The 20,780-nt window shown below is 48.0% G+C and overlaps 1 pseudogene; it reads left to right on the top strand.

Annotated features, from left to right (window-relative positions):
• Nucleotides 1-19,904, top strand: part of LOC147735035 (U3 small nucleolar RNA-associated protein 18 homolog) — a 41,720-nt pseudogene extending 21,816 nt beyond the window's left edge.
• The last annotated feature ends 876 nt before the right edge of the window (nt 19,905-20,780 follow it).

Consider the following 20,780-nt stretch of genomic DNA (forward strand, 5'->3'; position numbering starts at 1 on the left):
ACTTTGATGAGCAGGTTCCTTGTCTTTGGACTTGACGTGCTCTTCTCTGTGTTCTGACCGTCCTCTTCCTTCTGATTTCTGTGAGGAAGATCTAGAAAGATTGAGTGAGAAGGATCGAGAGGGACATGTATCAACATCTTGATATCTATCAGGTTTTCTTATTTTATCCCTATCTCTAAGGTTGTATCTTTTTTCAAAGGGTTCCCTTTGGGTAGACTTGCCTTCTCGGCCTGGAGATCTCTCTCTACTAAGCATGGGCGAATTTTGCGAATCTCGCGTTCGCGAATTTTGCGGATTTGCGAACTCGCAATCCGCAAAATCCGCGAATTCTCGCGAATTTGCGTTTTTTTTTTGTGTTCGCGCGGGTTTCTGCCAGTTCGCGAGGGTTTTGTACAATTTCGCAAAAGCGAACTTACCTGTCGGGTCGCAAGTTTCGCGAACTTGTTGTTTCTACGTGTCCAGCCTGTTTGGGACACTCTTCTTCATCACTTCCACTCTCTGTCACCACTGCCACTCTCTGACTACTCATGCCCCTCTCTGGCCCACCCATGCCACCCTCTGTTTCATCACAGCACCCTCTGGTTGTCCAGTCAGTGTACATTATTGTGGCAAAGCAAAGCACACCTTCCCTGCCTCAAGTGACCTGAATTAATTTGGGGCTGATTAATGTGTCACAGAATATTTTTTTAGCTGGCACCTGCTTCCTTAGTGCTTCCTGATTAGTGATCTTTTGCACTTGCTAAGTGCTTTCATTGTTGCAAAATTAGTTACAACACCTGCCCTGCCCCAACTGACAATAATGAATTAGGGGCTGATTAATGGATTTGAACTTCCAGCCTGGCTCCTGCTTGTCTCCCTTAGCTGTAATTCAGGACCTTTGTGGCATATGTGTAACTATTCTGAGGTTCAGAGCAGGGTCACATAATAGTTGCAACTGATCGTATTTCTGCAATTTAGCGCTTATTCGCGTGGCGCGAAGTTGTACTGGGAAGCCGCGAACTCACGCGAACAGTGCGAGCAAGCCATAAAATCCGCTGCTCGCGGATTTGCGGATTTTGCGGGAGATTCGCGAATCTCGCGGATTGCGAATTTACCGAAAATCCGCAAAATCCGCGAGCGAAACGGATTTTCCGCCCATGCTTACTCTCTACGCTGAGGAAACCTTCCTCTGGACTGGAAACGTTTTTACCTGGGAATGGTTTGTTTATTACCTCCCCAACACTTTTTTGGAGTTTTTGAATTATTTTTAATAAATGTTTTTTCAGGATTTTCAGTTAGTTGGGGTTTTACCGGTTTCCCACCCAAACTATCTCTTCCTAGCTCTTCATGGGATTTTTCTATGATTCTGGCGAGTTCAAATGGTTGTTCTGCTATATCTGTTTCCTTCAATTTCTGGCAGATTGCCACACATGCTGCTTCACCTTTTATGTTGGCTAGTAATATAGCCGAGACCAGCTTGAAGTCTTTCAGTAATTTCATACCCAGAGTTAAAGCAGGTTCTGGACCGCATTCATATTGAATCTGTCTTAGTACATCTGGTATCACCGCCATAGACGGGACACCATGTGTTTTTGTGTAGATGGAAGCAAAGACTGTGCCCCAAGTGTCACAGTCCTCCACATGTGGTGCGATCCCCATCGGGAGGCAGATAGTCAGAATTCTGTGTTTCTCAGTAGGAGTAGTATCTGGAAACACTGCTTCTATTTGAGTAATTTTTTGTGCTAACCAGAATGGAATTTATTCCTGTTTTATGGGTACCTTACCAATACATCATTGTATGTTCTGGGGTGTGATTTTGTTTATTGTTCCCATGGTTAGGGGTCTGCTGTGGAATATTAATTGTCGGTTGGACTATTGAGGTCTGCATGACATATTGGACTAATTGTCTATGTATTTTAATTAACAGTTTTCGCTGAGCTAAAAGTTCAGGAACTGACATTTTATCAATGTCTGGATGTGGTGTGTATCTGGCTAGAACCGGCCACGTGGCTCCTGGTCTACCTAGTTGACCGAGCCTGGTGATGTGATCATTATGTTTTAGGGCGCCTTTAAACCAAAGCAGGTGCTTTTGGTATTTTAGTGGAATTTCAATCTCCTCGAAAGGAGTGTATTCATCCGGAGGTTCCTCTATTTTGTAATAGTGGAAGTCTTTTGTTGTAGCGTGTTCTGCTGGAAAATTTATTCATGAATAGAATACCTCTGTCTGCCGATATTCATGTGCCTCTATCACGAATATGACTGTACCACCTCGTGCTGTCAGTCCATGTTCTATAAGTTTTAGAGTTATAGTTCTTCTTACATTGACCGGAATGATTATTGCATCCGGTTCAGTTTCATGGAGACTTGCGTCTTCCTCTAAGAGTCGAGCAGCTATTCTTGTTCGCTCCCTCTCTTCGTCACTTTCTGCCATTTAACTGACTGAAAGCTTTTCTGTTGCAGATCGAGTTTCAAGGAAACAAAGATTAGGTGCACAATATTTTGGAACACTGTATCCTTCAACGTTGATCAAACCAAAAACTAATACATAGGATTCTCATCCTACTAAGTTCCGGCGGATATTAACCTTTCACCCACTCCAGACGTCTATTGGATTTTTTACGGGGAAAGGGTTCTGTGTGAAAAAGCACAACTGAGTTACTCTAGTGTCATGCGTTAGATTATCGCCTTACCAAACGTTGGGCGCCATGTAGTGTAGTTCCTATTTTCCCAATAGGCTCTGCGCATTGGAATAACATAAACAGCAGTGTAGACATAGGACTGAGGTCATCTAGGTCTCTACTGACTATGTTAAACTTAATTTAGGTTTGCGCCAGCTAGCTCAGAGGTCACTGGAAACTTTATTGAATGAATAGGGAGGGACACCCTCCCCTGGCTCAGACAAGAAGGGATTCAGTTTCCGACAACCGCATAAACATGACAACTTTGCTCCCTCAGAATAAGAGTATATCTCTAGAGTCGTGTGAAAACAATAGACAGCTATTTCACTCAGTCAGCAGTGCATACTTAGTTTCACCAGAGTGCAGAGAAATAGAGAGACGGGCGTTTTCAATAAAAAGGTGTTATTTATTGAGCAGTCTTCTTTCTAATGCAAGAGAAGTGAATTGCCACAATTGCAATACTTAAAGTAAATAATATTGTAAAAGCATTTATATGGTTTCTTAGCCATACCATATGATACTTTAAAATGGATAAAATATATACATACATAAATACATTGACTAACGTACTCAACTGGTGCTTCTAACTAAGCCTACCCCGGTGTACCTGACCTAAGCCTAATACATGGGAAGGGATGAGTAAGTAGCAGTTTAAGTTAAGATTATTTTTACCAAGAATCTGCATCAAGAATTCTCTCAAGGGTTTAGTCAGCTCCGTACCTTGGTTATAGAATGTGGGAGGACTGGTATCTCTTTCCTCAGGACTCAATATTCCAGCAACCCGCAGGGGTAGGCTGGAAACACCGGAGCTGGATTTTCTCGGCTGGAGAAAAAGACAGCGTCTCACTCAGTGCGTCAAACAGGAGGGGCGGCTTCCGTGGGCACTCGCATCAGCTGGGCTCTCGGGCAAGTAGATGGCCGCTCTGCTCCAAACCACCGTGTGTTTGCTTAAGGCAACTGATAGTATTTTATACCTGGAAGGTGCCGGGTTTGACGTAAGGTTAGACATAAGACGTCACTAAGAACTAACAGCTCTTGCCGGACTTCAGGAGTTCTTGTTCAAATCAAAACAAAAGCTGGGGGGAATTTCCCGGGCTGCTGGAGGCTTGGTTTGTTTAAAGAACGCGTTGTGCTTTCTAGGAGTCGATGGAAGTAGCTGTGCTGTGCTTTGAACTGCATGGGCTATTACTGAATATGAATCTGATTCTTATGCCTTTATCTGGATAATATTGATTATAACCTCACAAGGGCATAAATCGGGAATATAGAATTAGGGTCCTAGATATGAACACAACAATTCAACAAAGCAGACGCAGCCATCGCCCTCCCAACTACGGAAGGTCAACAACATCTCCTTCGAAACAGCGACAGTCCCGGAAACCTGGAAGCACGCCGAAATCAATGCCCTCCTCAAGAAGCCCAAGGCGGACCCCAAGGACCTCAAGAAATTCCGACCCATCTCCCTGCTCCCGGTCCCGGCGAAGTTCATAGAGAAAATCGTCAACATACAATTGGCCCGCCACCTCGAAGACAACAACATCTTGGACCCATCCCAGTCCGGAAACAGACAAATTCACAGCAATGAGACAGCCCTCATCACCGCCACAGACGACTTCAGGCACCAGCTAGACAACGGCGAAACATCAGCCCTCATCCTCCTGGACCTGTCAGCCGCCTTCGACACGGTCTGCCATGGCACCCTAAAGACACGCCTCCAAGAAGCCGGAATCCAAGAGAAGGCCCTCGACTGGACCATGTCCTTCCTCTCTGGCAGAACCCAGAGCGTCCGCCTCCCACCCTTCCGATCCAAAGCCACCGACATCATCTGCGGCATCCCCCAGGGCTCATCACTCAGCCCGATGCTGTTGAACATCTACATGGCCCCCCTCGCACAAGTCGCCCGCCATCACAACCTCAACAGCATCTCCTATGCTGACAACACCCAGCTCATCCTCTCCCTCACCAAGGACCAACACACCGCCAAAACCAACCTCCACGAGGGAATAAAGGTCGCTGCTGACTGGATGAGGAGCAGCCGTCTGAAGCTGAACTCAGACAAGACGGATGTCCTCATCCTCGGACCCACCCCCTCAGCCTGGTACGACTCCTGGTAGCCGACTACACTGGGAACAGCACCGACACCCACCGACTAGGCACGTAACCTAGGATTCATGCTCGACTCCTCCCTCTCCATGTCTAAACAGGTCAGCACAGTCTCCTCCTCCTGCTACAACACCCTCCGCATGCTACGAAGGATCTACAAGTGAACCCCGACCGAAACGAGAAGAACAGTGACACAGGCCTTCGTCAGCAGCCAACTGGACTACGGCAACGCACTCTATGCAGGAATCCTCGCCAAACACCTACGACGACTACAAAGCATCTAAAACGCCTCTGCCCGACTGATCCTCAATGTCCCCCGCAGGAGCCACATCACCCCCCACCTGAGAGACCGACACTGGCTCCCCGTGAACAAGAGGATCACCTTCAAGCTCCTCACCCATGCACACAAAGCACTCCACAACACCTGACCAGCCTACCTGAACAGCAGACTCAGCTTCTGCGCCCCCACTTGCCAGCTCTGCTCCGCCAGCCTCGCCCTCGCCGCTGTCCCCCGCATCCAACGAACGACCTCCAGCGGCAGATCCTTCTCCTACTTCGCCGCTAAGACCTGGAACACCCTCGCTGCCCACCTACGGCAGACCCAAGACCTGCTCGCCTTCAGAAGACTCCTCAAGACCTGGCTCTTCGATTAGTAGCGGCACCCCCTCTCCTCAGCGCCTGGAGACCCTTACGGGTAAGTAGCGTGCTTTACAAGTACTCGGATTGATGGTTACAGAGCAGCCACAGTTAAATTATTGTTGCATTTGGCCCATCATGGACAAAGGTGTTGTTTCGAAATTTCAATATTGTTGACAGGAGGTTACCTATTGTCGAAGGAAGGTCGCAGACTAACGCCTGAACGCATAGCTGCTATTACTAACGTGAGGTACGCGCTTTCATTGGGATAACTTTGTATTGTCGGCATTGGATTGCTAACTACTCCCTACTAGCAAATCCCCTTCTTTACCTGACTATCAAAGATGTGCATGAACCCCTACCTTGGACATCTGAATGCCAGCAAGCTTTTGAGCATTTAAAGGTTGCGCTTTGCTCTGCTCCTGTGCTTGGTACTCCTGATTTCCAGAAGCCTTTTGTGCTCATGTGCATGAGGCGGATGGTTGCGCGCTTTCTGTTCTAACACATGGTTTTAGTGGTAAGCAGAAACCCTGCGCCTACTTCTCTACCATGCTTGATAACGTCGCCAGAGCTCTCCAGATCTGTCTGAGAGCTGCCACAGCAGCGGCAGTTTCTATCAGCAGGGTTTGTCCTTGATACTGATCTCACAATAATGGTACCTCATGCTGTGGATATGTTTTTGAACAAGACAAAGACACAGCACCTTACTAGTGCACGTCTTAATGGATATTAGCTGACTTTGTTTGCTCCACACGTTACCATCAAAGGATGTGCCACTCTGAATCCAACCATGTTACTACCCCTCCCTTTGGAAGAAAAGGACAATGTCCGCGATTGGTTTTTTCAGAAAGAGGAAGAAACGAAAGGACGGGCGTGACCTGATTGATGTTCCCTTATCTGACCCCCAAGAGGAACTATATGATGATGGCTCTTGTTTTAAGCTACCAGATGGCACCACCACTGCAGCCTATGCAATTACAACGTTACACACTATAGTTGAGGCATCCCGTATCCAACACCAATCGACTCAAGCTGCAGCATTGGTTGCCCGTCTCAGGGGTTGTGAGTTGAGTGAGGGACTGGCTGTTAATATCTACGCCGACAGCCAGTAGGCCTTTGGGGTGGCCCATAATTTTGGGCGCCTCTGGGCAAAGAGAGTGCTCTTAACCGCGCATGTACAGCGAATACAGAACGGCCCATTGATACACAGATTACTGTCTGCATTGACACTTCCTGTTAAGTTAGTAGTAGTAAAATGTAGCGCTCATAAAACTATCACAGATGATGTTGGGAGGGTAAATGCGTTCGTGGACCAGACAGCTAAGGAGACAGCTCGATCAAAGATGAATAAGATGTTTGTGGCAGGTCCAGCTAGGTGGGTCCCAGACAATGAAATTTTCGAGGACACATTGGAAAATGTCAGGGAAATTCAGGCTGAGGCGACTCTAGATGAATTGGCAATGTGGGAGGAGAGAACAGGTTATTTGGATGAGGATGGATAGGTGTTGGACTGACTTTTCTGGGAAACAGCGATGGTTACTGCCTAATTCCTACGTGCTCCCTGTCGTTACCATGACCCATGGCCCAGCGTATATCAGTGCCAAAGGAATAGGCAATCTACTAGACCCAGTAAGGCAGAATGATATCGCTAAGGTAGCCACACACCTAGTGAAGCATTATGCTTGAATCATAATCCTGGAAAAGGTACTCCTACATCCACTGGTACCTTTGCACTGCCTTCTTTCCCTTTTGAGGCTCTCCTGATGGGCTTCATTGAACTGTAATGAGTGAATAACTTGGCGTACGACTTGGTAGTGATTTGCGCATTCAGTAAATGGATTGAGGCTTACCCCACTAAAGAGTATACAGCTATGGCGACGGCGAAGGCACTTTTAAATGAGTTCTTCCTGCCCTATGGATTGCCACACTTGATTTGGAGTGACAACGGAAGTCACTTAAATTCAAAAGTCATTGAATTGGTGTGCAACGGCTTGCATAATAAGCAGAAGTTTCATGCAGCAAACCACCCCCAGTCAGCAGGCCTAGTTGAGAAGTGCAATGGTACTCTCAAGCTGAAACTAGCAAAGATTCAAGAGAGCACAGGATTACGATGGCCAGATGCGTTACCCTTAGCCTTGTTATCTATCAGGGAGACAGCGCACTCTAGAACAGGGTTGTCCCCATACGAAGTGGTCTTTGAATGCCCTGCTAACGTCTGGGTGTCCCAAGACCCAAGCATGTCTCCGAGATAGAGTACTCCCTGTTCATGGACTATTTATACGAGTTGTCTAAAGATCTCTGTTCTCTCCACCAATATGCCGAGTTGCAGCTGGTACCAGAGGGGCCCGGCACTGCATACAGCCAGGAGACTATGTTCTAATTTGAAATTTTTAGTGGAAAAACAGTTTGGAGCCGAAGTGGAAAGGACCTATCATCGTTCTACTCGTCACTCGCACCGCAGTCAAGTTAGACGGCTGAAGGCACTGGATCCATGCCTCTCACGTGAACCGGCTGCCCCTCCTGCATGATAGCTGGGCCAACGACAGCATTGCACCATCGTCGATGAACAATAGGAGCTTACCGGAGAGGCTCTAAACGGACGCTGGGTGACATTTGCCCCTTTGGTGCTGTTGTTACAATAGTGGCTCTAGCCTGTGAATATTTATTTTCCCTTGTGACACATATAAGTTGCCCTTGAATTTTGAGGAGCAGCCCTTTGCGGATCCGACTTCCACTTCAGATGGGCCTGTTTGAGTAAGAGTAAAATAGTATTCATTGAAATAATTTTGTTTTCTCTGCTGGTAGTTTTTGGGGTGCTGTTCTTCTTAGAAGAAAAATATCCTGGGCATACTTAAATAGGTACTACGCCAACACCTCCTGAACATACTTTTGGTACCTTGGCGCCTCACAAAGAGGTACACCGGAATTTCTACAAAGATAATATTTGTATCCAAACGTTGCACCAAACGCATGCTGTTTATAATACAACGAAATGTTGGGTGTGTGGGTTGTTATCTTCTGTCACGCATCAAAGTGAGAATTTACTGCCTATGCCCTTATCTTATGGTTATCGTTGTGAGGGATGGTTCACTTTACTTAGTTTGATCTGCCACTTCTCGTAAGTTGACTCCCTGGACAAAAGAAATACTGGTTCCCGTTCTTTGACAATGAATGTATACTCCCATCATAGGTCCCCACCTGGTGTTTCCCCTAGAGGTGGGTGGTTTGGTCAAGTGTTTTAGAATTCCTGCCTCAGAGCCGCAGACAAAGGTAGAAAGGCAAACAGAACAGAGATGGATAGAGATAGGTTTTCGCAGTTTAATGTATCAGAATATTACCAATCCTTCCAAGCCTGTAAGTCACCAAAGATAAGCCCATACCCCTGGCAGTGGTAGATGTACCCATTCCTTTTTGTGTCCAAGGGATGGGAGACATAGAGGTGAGGGGACAGTAAATGCAACATCACTTCCATGTTGACAATGGCCAAAAGTCCTCCCCTGATTCCACCACCTAATGTTTATTTCCTTTGTGGTGATCGTGGTTATGTGTGACTCCCTGAAGGATGGTCTTGGAGGTGCTATCTTTCCTACCTCCTTCCCCCAATCTATATAGCCCCTCCCAACTACCACAAGACTCATCGCCTACAAGGCAAGATTGCCTTGGCTCCCCGGTTCACGAGAGTAGTCAATGCAGACAATATTGATCACACAAATACCTCTCTACAGCAATTCACTGACATAATGAAGGGGGGAAGTCTGCCATTCTAGGGTCCCATGTTCAATAGCCATAATATTCAGCGTTTGGCCAGAGTAGTTGAGGGAGTTATTAATACTACTGCAGGTGTACTGACCAATATTACAGTCAAGCTTGAGGCTAAGAGGCTTGTTGCTCTTCAAAATCGGATAGTTTTAGATGTCATTCTGCCTGATAGGGGTGGAGCCTGCTGCGTCATCGGCATTAGTTGTTGTGTATACATCCCAGATAGTGCCTGTACTGTATACTCTGCAATACAGAAATTACACAAACTTGCCTCAGAAATCCACCAGGATAATGGTTTGTGGTCCCTCTCGGGGTGGCTCTGGGGTCTATTGACATCATGGGGTTGGAAGTTACTAATGGTTCTAATAGCTATTGCAGGTGTCATCTTTACATGTTGTTTGTGTATTAATTTCCTTCCCGCATGTTGCACTTATTGTGTGAGCAAGCTGACCCCTACTCCTAGGCTCCCAAGACGTGATAATAAAGTCTCCACTATGATGATGCAGCGTATACAGGACCTAATGCTTATAGATGAGGGAATTTTTTAATATTAGTTGAAATTTCATAATAAGTGTGCTGGCTTCTTTCCTATCGTTATATGATTGCTACATGGGTACCTATGCATTTACTTTCCCATTAGAATTGTAAAGACCCTATCGGACATCCAAATAAAGTATTTAGCCACTTCTGCTAAAAGGAGGGTCTGTTAGGTTTGAAATCCCCATCCCTGTAATGCACCCGTTTCATGCTATATTAGTTAGCAGTGCATGGCTAAATAGACAACATTTGTATTCACACTATGCAACCCACTGAGTTATCCCCATAATGTGTAGGCTTTAGTTAGCAAATGTGACTCTATTTTGCATTTCGTAACCTACATTAGGCTGCGTAGACTGTGCCTGAGTTAGGCTTCACTGTCGTATTGCTTACCGCAGCAGAACACTGTATTTCATTATTATGAAATGAAATGAAATGAAAAGGGGATATGTATAGCGCGGCCGCTGCCCGAGGGCGTCCAAGCGCTGAGTAGAGGGCATAGTACTCTGAGGGGCTGGGGATGACTTCGTTTCTGAAGAGGAAGGTTTTTAGTTAATTGTGGATGGACGAAAGGCTCTGGTTGGATCTTAGGGAGAGGGGAAGGGAGTTCCAAAGCTTGGCGGCATTGAGCTCGAAGGACCTGCCTCCAGCCCTGGACCTTTTGATTCGAGGAATTGCGGCAAGACAGGCATTCGCTGATCGAAGTTGTTTACCGGGGCAGTAGGGGGTAAGAAGAGAGTGGTTGATTTCGGGGCTGGCTCTATAAAAGGCCTGATGGGAAATACAGAGGGCCTTAAATTTCATTCTGTCCCTGACAGGGAGCCAGTGGAGAGATCGGATCCCTGCTTTGACTGATTCTCTGCGGGGTATCTGGAGTAGGGTGCCGGCTGCGCAGTTCTGGGTCCGCTGGAGCTTTTCCAGTACGTATTCTGGAGCACCCAAGTAGAGGACGTTGTTAAAGTCAAGCCGAGACTGAATGAGGCCTTGAATGACAACTTGTCTGGCTTCAAGGGGTAAGATTGGAACCGGATTAACCCGAAGCAGGTTGCTGATGTTTTTGTTGCCTGAATGTTAAGAGTAAGGGTTTTATCTAGCCAGACTCCTAGGCTCTTGATGTCCTCCTGTAGGGGATGGAGGTGTGCCCAAACTGGGGGGGGCCATAACTGATTGATGGTGGTGGGGGAGGGGGGACCGAGAAGCATGATCTCGGTTTTGTCACTGTTTAGTTTTAAGGAGGATGCCGTCATCCATCTTCTACCTCTTCCATACAGGCGGCCAAGTTGACCTGTGGGTGCCCGCTGTTCTTTTGTGCCAAGAAGACCACGAGCTGGGTGTCGTCCGCATATGATAGGATCTTGATGCCATATTGACGGACGACCCCAGCCGGCGGTCTCATGTACACATTGAACAGCGTGGGGCTTAAGGAGGAGCCCTGAGGCACCCCACAGCTAAGAGGTTTACTGGTGGAACAGGAGTCGCCATCAAAGACCTGGAAGATACTTCCGCTCAAAAAGGATCTCAGCCAGGTAAGAGCATCTCCGGAGACTCCCAGATCGTACAGTCGTTGCACCAGAGTTTTGTGGCATACCGTGTCAAACGCGCTGAGATCGAGGAGGACCACTGCCACTGATCCCCCTTGATCTAAGATCCTCCTGGATTCTTCCACCACGGCTAGAAGGGCCGTTTCGGTGCCATGTTTTGGGCGGAATCCTCTTTGGGTGGCATCCAGTAGAAGGTTTTCTTCGAGGTGTTTTGTTATGTGGAGGTTTACATGTTTCTCTAGTATTTTGCTTGCCCAGGGTAACAAGGAGATGGGTCGATAGTTGTTGAGGTCATTCAAATTGAGATTAGGCTTTTTCACTAGCGCTTTGACCATCGCCTGTTTCCAGATGGCAGGTACAACTCCTTTTTATAATAAGCTGTTCAGTAGCTCTGTAAGGATAGGGAAAATGGCTTGGCAGGCCAAGGTCATTGTAAGGGGGGGTGCTGGGTCGGAGGGGGAACCTGATTTTATTTGTTGTGCGAGAGGTTGAAGTGATTCTAGATCTAATAGTGGGAAGTTACTCAAAGTTACTCAGCAGGGGAGTATTGTATCTGTTGAGAGCTGGGGCTCACTGACGCTTGGCTGGGGAGCGGAGGTCGTGAAGGAGGAGTATATTTTGTTGATTTTTTGGAAGAAGAAGTCGGCTAGATCGTTGCAGCGAGCTGTAGGGCTATCTGCTGGAACTGTAGGGGGGGAGATTTTGGAAAGGCTTTTGATGATTTGATAAATTTCTTTAGGTTTGGATCTAGCGGACATAATTTTTCCTCTGTAGTAAGTGGATTGGGCTGTGGTAATCCCAAGTTTGTACGCCCTTATGGCTTCCCTGTATCTGGTTTTGTCAGTGATGGTGTACTGAAGGCACCATTTTCTTTCAGACCTTCTGCACTGACGTTTTAGTTCCCTAAGCTCTTCTGAGTACCAAGGGGCCGTTTCTCGTGCTCTTTTTAATACTGTTTTCCTGATGGGGAGAGTAGAGTCGAGAGAGTCCTTGATCCACTTGTTGAATATCCCACTATCTAATAACGGGTCCTGGGAGAGCAAGGGTTTAGTTGCAGTTAGTAGGTTCTCCCACTGCTCTAGAGGGAGTTTTGACCAGTTTCTCCTTTTCCGTGGGATGGGGGTATTTAACGGGGTTTTGTGGGTGGACCAGGTGAGGGGAATGAGGAAGTGGTCAGTCCAGGGGAGGTGTGTGATGGAACCAACCAAAAGGTTGGGACAGTTGCTGAACACAGGGTCAAGCAGATGACCTTTATTGTGAGTGGGGCATTTAATTAGTTGCTCCAGTTGAATGGAGGCTAGGCTGGAGACTAGCTCATTAGTGGTGTTGCCAGTGCAGTCGTCAAAGTGTACGTTGAAATCGCCAAGTACCGTGAAGTTGGAAGAGGACATGGCAAGATCGGCTGCTTGCGAAGGTAGTGAGGAATGGAAGTGGTTCAAGGGGCCTGGTGGGCGATACAGGACTATCCCAGTTAGGCTATCGTTTGGGGTGAATTTTAGGCAAAAGGACATGCTTTCGCAGTCTGGGATAGGATCCGGTGTACAGTGACACTGATATGCAGACTTGTATATGACTGCAATTCGTCCTCCTTTCCGCCAAGTGCGGTCCCTGCGAGCGATCTGGTAGCCAGGGTGGGGTGCTTGGATTACGTCTGGGTCGCAATCAGGTGTTAGCCAGGTCTCAGTTAGTAAAACGGCGTCGGGGCTTCGCTCGTCAATTAGCAAGAAGATTTCTGCGCTGTGTTTAGGCAGGGATCTGCAGTTTAGGAGGAGTAGGGTGAAGCTTTGCTGTTCCGGTCTGTGTCGGTAAAAATTGAGGCTAGTGTTACAATGTTGGCAGGAGCTGGGAAGGTCTAAGGGGTGATGGCGGTGATGGCAGCAGGTTTCCTTGGGAGGTTTCAGTTTGAAAAGTGCATTTATACTATATTGAGTCCTAGGAGGGGAACCAAGGGGGGTGGCCTCTAGCCCCTGTCGGGCGCGGACGGGCGCAGACGGGCTTGCCTTTGGCGCTGACGGCGCGCCCGTTGCGCGCGTCCGCTTGGTGTCCGGGGGAAGCACATGATTTAAGTAAGGAGAGGGGGCGTGGCCTCACGTCCGTGGGCGTGGCCTGTGGGCTTCAGCAAGATGTCGGCGAAGAGAATCTCCAGCCCGCGGCAGCGTTCAAATCGGCTGCGCGGTAATTATGAGTGACTAGGAGGGGGGCGAATGCTGAAGGGGAAGTGCAGCAAGTTAAAACAACAGTTTTTTATTCACAGTTTTCGTTTTAAAAATAGCGTGCTCCTGGCTTCCGCCTCAGGAGTAAGATACCTCTGATGTGGGCTCTGGTGCGACTCGCCTTAAGTAGCGTTTCAGGGGGGCGTGGCCTCACGTCCGTGGGCGTGGCCTGTGGGCTTTAGCAAGATGTCGGAGAAGAGAATCTCCAGCCCGCGGCAGCGTTTAAATCGGCTGCGCTGGAATTATGAGTGAGTAGGAGGGGGGCGAGTGCTCAAGGGGGAAGTGCAGCAAGGTAAAACAACAGTTTTTTATTCACAGTTTTCGTTTTAAAAATAGCGTTCTCCCGGCTTCCGCCTCAGGAGTAAGAAGCCTCTGATGTGGGCTCTGGTGGTGACTCGCCTTAAGTAGCGTTTCAGGGGGGCATGGCCTCACGTCAGTGGGCGTGGCCTGTGGTCTTCAGCAAGATGTGGGCGAAGAGAATCTCCAGCCCGCGGCAGCGTTCAAATCGGCTGCGCGGGAATTATGAGTGAGTAGGAGGGGGGGCGAGTGCTCAAGGGGGAAGTGCAGATGGTTAAAACAACAGTTTTTTATTCACAGTTTTCATTTTAAAAATAGCGTGCTCCCGGCTTCCGCCTCAGGAGTAAGATACCTCTGTTGTGGGCTCTGGTGGTGACTCGCCTTAAGTAGCGTTTCAGGGGGGCGTGGCCTCACGTCCGTGGGCGTGGCCTGTGGGCTTCAGCAAGATGTCAGCGAAGAGAATCTCCAGCCCGCGGCAGCGTTCAAATCGGCTACGCGGGAATTATGAGTGAGTAGGAGGGGGGCGACTGCTCAAGGGGGAAGTGCAGTAAGTTAGAACAACAGTTTTTTATTCACAGTTTTCGTTTTAAAAATAACGTGCTCCCGGCTTCCGCCTCAGGAGTAAGATGCCTCTGATGTGGGCTCTGGTGGCGACTCGCCTTAAGTAGCGTTTCAGGGGGGCATGGCCTCACGTCGGTAGGCGTGGCCTGTGGGCTTCAGCAAGATGTCGGCGAAGAGAATCTCCAGCCCGCGGCAGCGTTCAAATCGGCTGCGCGGGAATTATGAGTGAGTAGGAGGGGGGCGGGTGCTCAAGGGAGAAGTGCAGCAAGTTAAAACAAAAGTTTTTTATTCACAGTTTTCGTTTTAAAAATAGCGTGCTCCCGGCTTCCGCCTCAGGAGTAAGATGCCTCCTAGTTCTCGACTCGCTAATGAATAGGCCATTCTGCCCTTTCATGCCTATTTGAATGTGTCGTTTCTGCTTGCGACACTAGGAGATGCTGAGACTTAGTACCGTGGTCTTAGGGCAGAGATAACGTATACCCATCTGGCAGGTGTTAGCTCATCCTACTGTGCCTCTTTGTTCATGCTTGGCCCAGGCCGGTATTTTTCCATTGTATGCGTGGTTGGGGGCCTCACGAGAGGAATCATCCACTGTAGACTGTTGTGGGCCCAGTTCCTCTGCAGACATCTTAGGGTGCAGGTCATGATGGACTCCACTGCAGAGTATTGCTAATAAACTAACTGCTTGCATTCTCTTCTGTCTGACCGACTCTTCATTCTTTGGAAGGCATAGCAGGTGGTTGTAAGTAACCCGCCCGGCCCCTGAGGGCCACGTCCTTCAATTCACAGGCACCACAACCAAGCTGACCAGTCTGCTGATCCTGAGCTCCTATTGACTCTGAAAGGTTCAACAACACAGGTGGTAGTTCTCCACAGCTCTTGAGTCCTGCCCTTCCCTGTCACCAAGTTTAAGGCCAGTATCCCTGATGGCAGTTGCAGGAACCGGACCCCTGTGCACAGTGTCGACTTGCCATTGCCAAGGCTTGTTGACTTCCTTCAATCAAGACCTTCAGGCTCCAAGTAGCCCCAAACTCTAGCATCTCCAGTGACCAGAATCTTCATCCACACCGCATTGCTTGCATCGTGGCCTGTATCTTTTGGCGAGCTGCTCAAGGTCCTCTTGCGACTCCAGTACCTCCGAGCTGTGGGTGTTGTTGAGGGTCACCTTTGTTTCTTTTGGGCTCCCCTGATTTCCCGGGGCTTGCCCTGACCCCCTGCTTGTGGTGAGTTCCCTGGACCTTGCTGGTTCCAACATAGCACCTTCTTCGACATCCACGTAGGTTGCAGTTGCCTAAGCTTGTTGGTTCTTCCGACGGACATTGACCACTCAACTGATGACATCCGATGTGGGACAGCTCATGCATGGCTCCTGGTCTTCCTCAACATTGCCTGGTCCTCACAGCTGCAGAGTAAAGGTTACAGTCAACTCTCCTGCAACACCTGACATCGATGGGCATTCGTCTTCCAGATCTCCTTGTCACTCCTGAGTGACATAGGCCCTGTCCCCTCTGCTTGCAGGTACCTCTCAACTAGAATCCATCTTCAGATTCCACCGGACACTTCCTTCTTCTTCAGCAGCTGCACTTTCCTGAAGTCCTCCATTGGGTTCAATAGCGGTTTCCGACACTACTTCACACCTATGTACCCAGCTTCCCTGGTGTAGGTTACGTGGGTACTAGGGTATCCACAGGTGGGGTGGCTCTCCAACCTTCTGTCTTCCATGGGGTTTCCTCAGAGTCCACTGGGAAGGGTCCTTAATCCTTAAAACTCCAACTGCAACTTACACATTGATTTGTACAGAGCACGCAGTAGTGTTCCCACACTGCACCCGCTCTCCGTGGGGTTCCTAGTCACTTACCTTGGGTGGTTCTTGGGTTCCCAGCACTTCCACGTCCTCTCAACATTGTCTTGACCAGAGTCTGGATTCTTATACCACTTTCTTAGTATATGGTTTGGTCCTCCGCGGGGTCCACAGTGTATTACGTGCAATTTACTTCATTTCTATGCAAGTATTGTGTGCATTGTGCATATATCTGGGTAAGAGATATCTGTATGTGTTAGAGAGTATTATATAATAAATACTTTTTTTATAAATAGCTTGTTTGGTTATTTTTCACTTAATGTATACATATAAGATTGTGTTCTTGTAAAACAAGCTGCTTTACAATCCTTCTGGACTAAGCTTGAAGGCTTCTCTCCACAGCTACTGCTTAAAGAGCTTGTATGGTTGTCTAAGACCTCCTAAATCACCATAAGGGTTGTCTGGACTGGTGCAGGGTGTCCACTTACATAAGTGTACATCATATCACAGGCAAGCTACTCACAGAGAACCTCGTAATGACCCAGACTGTTGAAATCGTCACACTAAGGGGTCAAATTGGATGTGGTCCGGAAAGCATTCCGACCGATTCAGTTCCAGAATGTTTTCAGAACGACTCGGATCCAGGGAGTCCGAATGAGCTATTTTGATGCATTCGATGCTTCCGGATACGATTCGGTTGGACTCATATTGACTTCAATGGTAACCTGTGTTCCGAACAAGAACAGAGGCTCCCATTGAGAAAAAGGGTGGTTGGGGAAAACCTTGCACACTGTGCATGCCTGGCTAGGGGGGACCCATTGGTCTGCTATGGGCCCCCAAAGTCAGTTTCCAATAGCTGATTAATTTCGGAACAACCAATTGGAAAAGGCTGTCTGAATATGACATCCTAATCGCTCGGCTGGAAACACGCTCCATAGACCGTTTCGATTTTGCTAGGAACGACTCGGTTACTCCCAACACCTTTCAGAACTGAGTTACACAGTATGAACGCTTCCGAGCCATTGTAATATCTTGTTGGGAAACATGTCCGATCCGGTCCGAAAAGCGGGTTCCGAATCGGAATCGGACAAATCGAATGCCATTCGGAGCCTTTCCGGACGACATCGTAATCAACCCCTAAATGTGAAAGGGCTCAACAACCCAGTCAAAAGACGTGCCATCCTTTTCTACCTTGAGCACTCTGGAGCCCACATTTGCCTTCTCCAAGAAACCCATCTCCTCCCTGGAAATACCCACAGGCTTCGATCCAAGGCATTCCCCCATCAACTTTTTTCCTCCTACTCTACTAAATCTGCAGGGGTTGCCATCCTTGGCTCTTCTGCTTTCCCCGGAAAGATTGGTTCCAAAAAAAGCAGACTTAAGGGCAGACTACCAGCCTACTCCTTCAATCAATCGGTCAGGGATTTTTGATGCGCGCTACTCACCTGTGAGGGTCTCAAGGCCCTGTGTGTGGGGGGGGGGGGTAGTATGAACAGCTCTGTAGGTCATCGGGAGAGCCAGGTCTTGAGATCCTTTCAGAATAGGTGCAGTGTTGGGCTTTGTCTGATTTGGGGGGGGCAGATTGTTCCAGGTCTTGGCTGCAATGTAGGGGAAGTATCTGCCACCTGCTCTGGCCCTGTGGATGCAGTGGCCCGTGGCTAGGGCTAGGTCATCAGAGGGGAGGTTTCTCTTGGGGGCATGGAAGGAGATTAGTTTGTTGAGGTATTGGGGTCTTGTGTTATGGAGTGCTTTGTAGGCGTGTGTGAGCAGTTTGAAGGCCATTTTATTTTTTCGACAGTGAGTCAGTGGAGTTGTGGAGGTATTGGGTGATGTGGCCATGGCCTGGGATGTCAAGAGCGAGTCTGGCTGAAGAGTTCTGAATGGTCTGGAATTTGCTGAGTTTTTTTTTCTTGATTTCGGCATAGAGAGTGTTTCTGTAGTCCAGTCTGCTGGTGATGAGTGCGTAGGTGATGGTCTTCCTGGAGTCGGGGGGGATTCATTTGAAGGTCTTGCAGAGTATGCGGAGGGTGTTGAAGCATGTGGAGGACACAGTGTTGATCTGGCAGTTCATAGTGAGTAAAGAGTCAAGTATGATGCTGAGATTGCAAGCGTGGTGTGTAGGGGTGGGTGGGTTTCCGAGGGCAGAGGCCACCAGGTGTAGTCCCATGCAGAAGGGGTGGAGCCGAGGATGAGGACTTCTGTTTTCTCCGAGTTGAGCTTCAGGCAGCTGCTGCTCATCGATGTTGCGACATCCTTTATCCCAACTGCTACTGGTGATGCCGGGTTCCTTGGTGAGGGAGAGGATGAGCTGGGTGTTGTTGGCGTATGAGACTATGTTGAGACTGTGTTTTCTGATGATAGTTGCGAGGAGGGGTATGTAGACATGGAAGATGCGAGGAGGGCTATGTAGACATGGAAGAGCGTGTGGCTGAAAGCACGTAGCATAGCAGCTAAGTCAACAACATCCTCAAACGCTTTGAAAAAGCAATTTTACATGCTTAAAAGCATATAACAAATTCACAAAAGTGAACTTTTAAAATGACAATATTAGGTTAAAGAGAGAGCTGAGGATTTTGGGGTCCCCCCTAACTTAGGGGAGGACCAAGCAGATGCCTTGAACACAAAGAGCATAAACAAAAAGCACATTTTGTTGAACTTCAGTGGTGGTCCCATCCTCTTAGGAACACCCCAAGCACAGTGATTGGCAAACAAACAATCCCAACCAAAGGCCCTGCAAAGCATTATGGGACGAGATTAGCAGTGGGCAGTGAATATTATAGTATCCAAAGAGCTGCAGTTCACCTATTCTAGATGTCCCTCACGAGTCAAATGCAAAGCATTGAAATTATTCTTACATCACGCTGCAGTTCCTCTAGTCGTTACTAGATATCCCTCACGAGTCAAATGCAAAACCCTTGAAACCCTTACATCAAGGATTTGCATTTGACTCGTGAGGGACATCTAGTAACCACCAGTTGAACTGCAGCTCTTTGTAGAATTATTTTGATATTGGATACTATATAATATTCACTGCCCACTGCTAATCTCATCCCATAATGCTTTGCAGGGCCTTTGGTTGGGAATGTTTTTTTTGCCAAACACTGTGCTTGGGGTGGTCCTAAGAGGATGGGACCACCACCAAATCGTTCAATAAGATGTGCTGTTTTGTTTTCAAGACCTCTGTTTGGTACTTCCCCTAGGTTAGGGAGGAAAATCATCACCTCTCTCACTGCTTGCTAATTTTTCAGTTTCACTTTTGTGAAAGTACTATATGCACTTAAGCATATAAAGATAGAGATACATATTTTATCATAAGTGGCACTGTGCTGGATGCCATATTCAATTATTTAGCAATTTTGTTCACAGTGAAGACAAGTACACAGTGTCATCAGCTACGCTACGTGAAGTTTAAAGTATACTACGTGAAGCTACTACGCCCAGGCCTAGATACTCCGCATCTTATCTCTGTAGGTTCAGATAGAAAGGGCGGGAGTCTTATTCCATGTGTTCTGCCTATGAGGAATCCATGCTATGCTTCCACACTTAAACTATAGGATCGGTCTACATCCCAAATGAGGGTCTAGAAGGCTTCCTGCAAAGGGCAGTGACTGAGCTTACTGGATCATCTGACCAGATGCTGCTGCTGGAACACAACTTAAACGTTGCCTTTTATAATGCTCTAGATAGATCGGCTCAATGCCAGGGACAATCTCTGGCTCTCTCTGAGGAGCGGCTACAGACGCTTAAAGAGATGGGGTTTATAGACATTTGGAGAGCTTTGCACTCCACGGCCCGATAATACAATTTTTATTCCCTCTACCATAGGACCTATGCAAGAATTGACTACTTTCTGAGCACCAAGAGCATCATATCCCACACCCAACATGTAGACATATGGACACGCACACTGTCGGAACCCTCAGTAATGACATTGGCTCTCTCCCTCTCTTTCACTCACCCTTCACCATGATCTTGGTGCCTAAGAGGCACATTATCGCATCGTCCTGAGGTGATCCAACAGGTCTAAAAGACACTACTAGTCTTTCTGGTGACAGATGATACTCACAAGACCCCCACCGCTATCATTTGGGAAACCCTGAAAGCAATGATTAGAGGAGAATTTATTGTGATTGCCTCTTCAGATAACAAGATCCGAGTGAGACAAGAGGGACGTACTGACAAAACAGGTACAGGAGTTAGTGCACATACACCAATAGACTGGCGCCCCCTAGATCTGGCGACAGCTTGAGTCCGCACAAGCCCAATTGTCTGGCATGGATTTGGACAGGGCAGAGTATGCAGTGCTTAGATTGATCCACACCTTTTACACTGGGGGGACAGATGTGGGAGACTGCTGGTCAATAGGCTGAGAGCACAGAGACAGGCATCCGGGATCACATCAGTGGTTATCCCGACTGGAGAGGAACAAGCCACAGGCCAGCAGATTGCCGAAACGTTGTGCCAATAGTATGCAGGGCTCTCCGAGGTGAAAGACTTCTCCCCAGATGCCCCGGCTTGCAACATTTGAGAAGCGGCCACCACTAGATTAACACAAGACCTGGCCGAGTCTTTCAAGACCCTGATCAGGATAGAGGAGGTGATATCTGCCATCTCAAAACAGAAATTGCTTAAATCCCCGGGCCCTGACGGGTTTACTTCCCTCTACAAGACCTTC

The sequence above is a fragment of the Lissotriton vulgaris genome, chromosome 1_2 (genome assembly GCF_964263255.1).
Source record: "Lissotriton vulgaris chromosome 1_2, aLisVul1.2, whole genome shotgun sequence".
NCBI classification, from domain to species: domain Eukaryota; kingdom Metazoa; phylum Chordata; class Amphibia; order Caudata; family Salamandridae; genus Lissotriton; species Lissotriton vulgaris.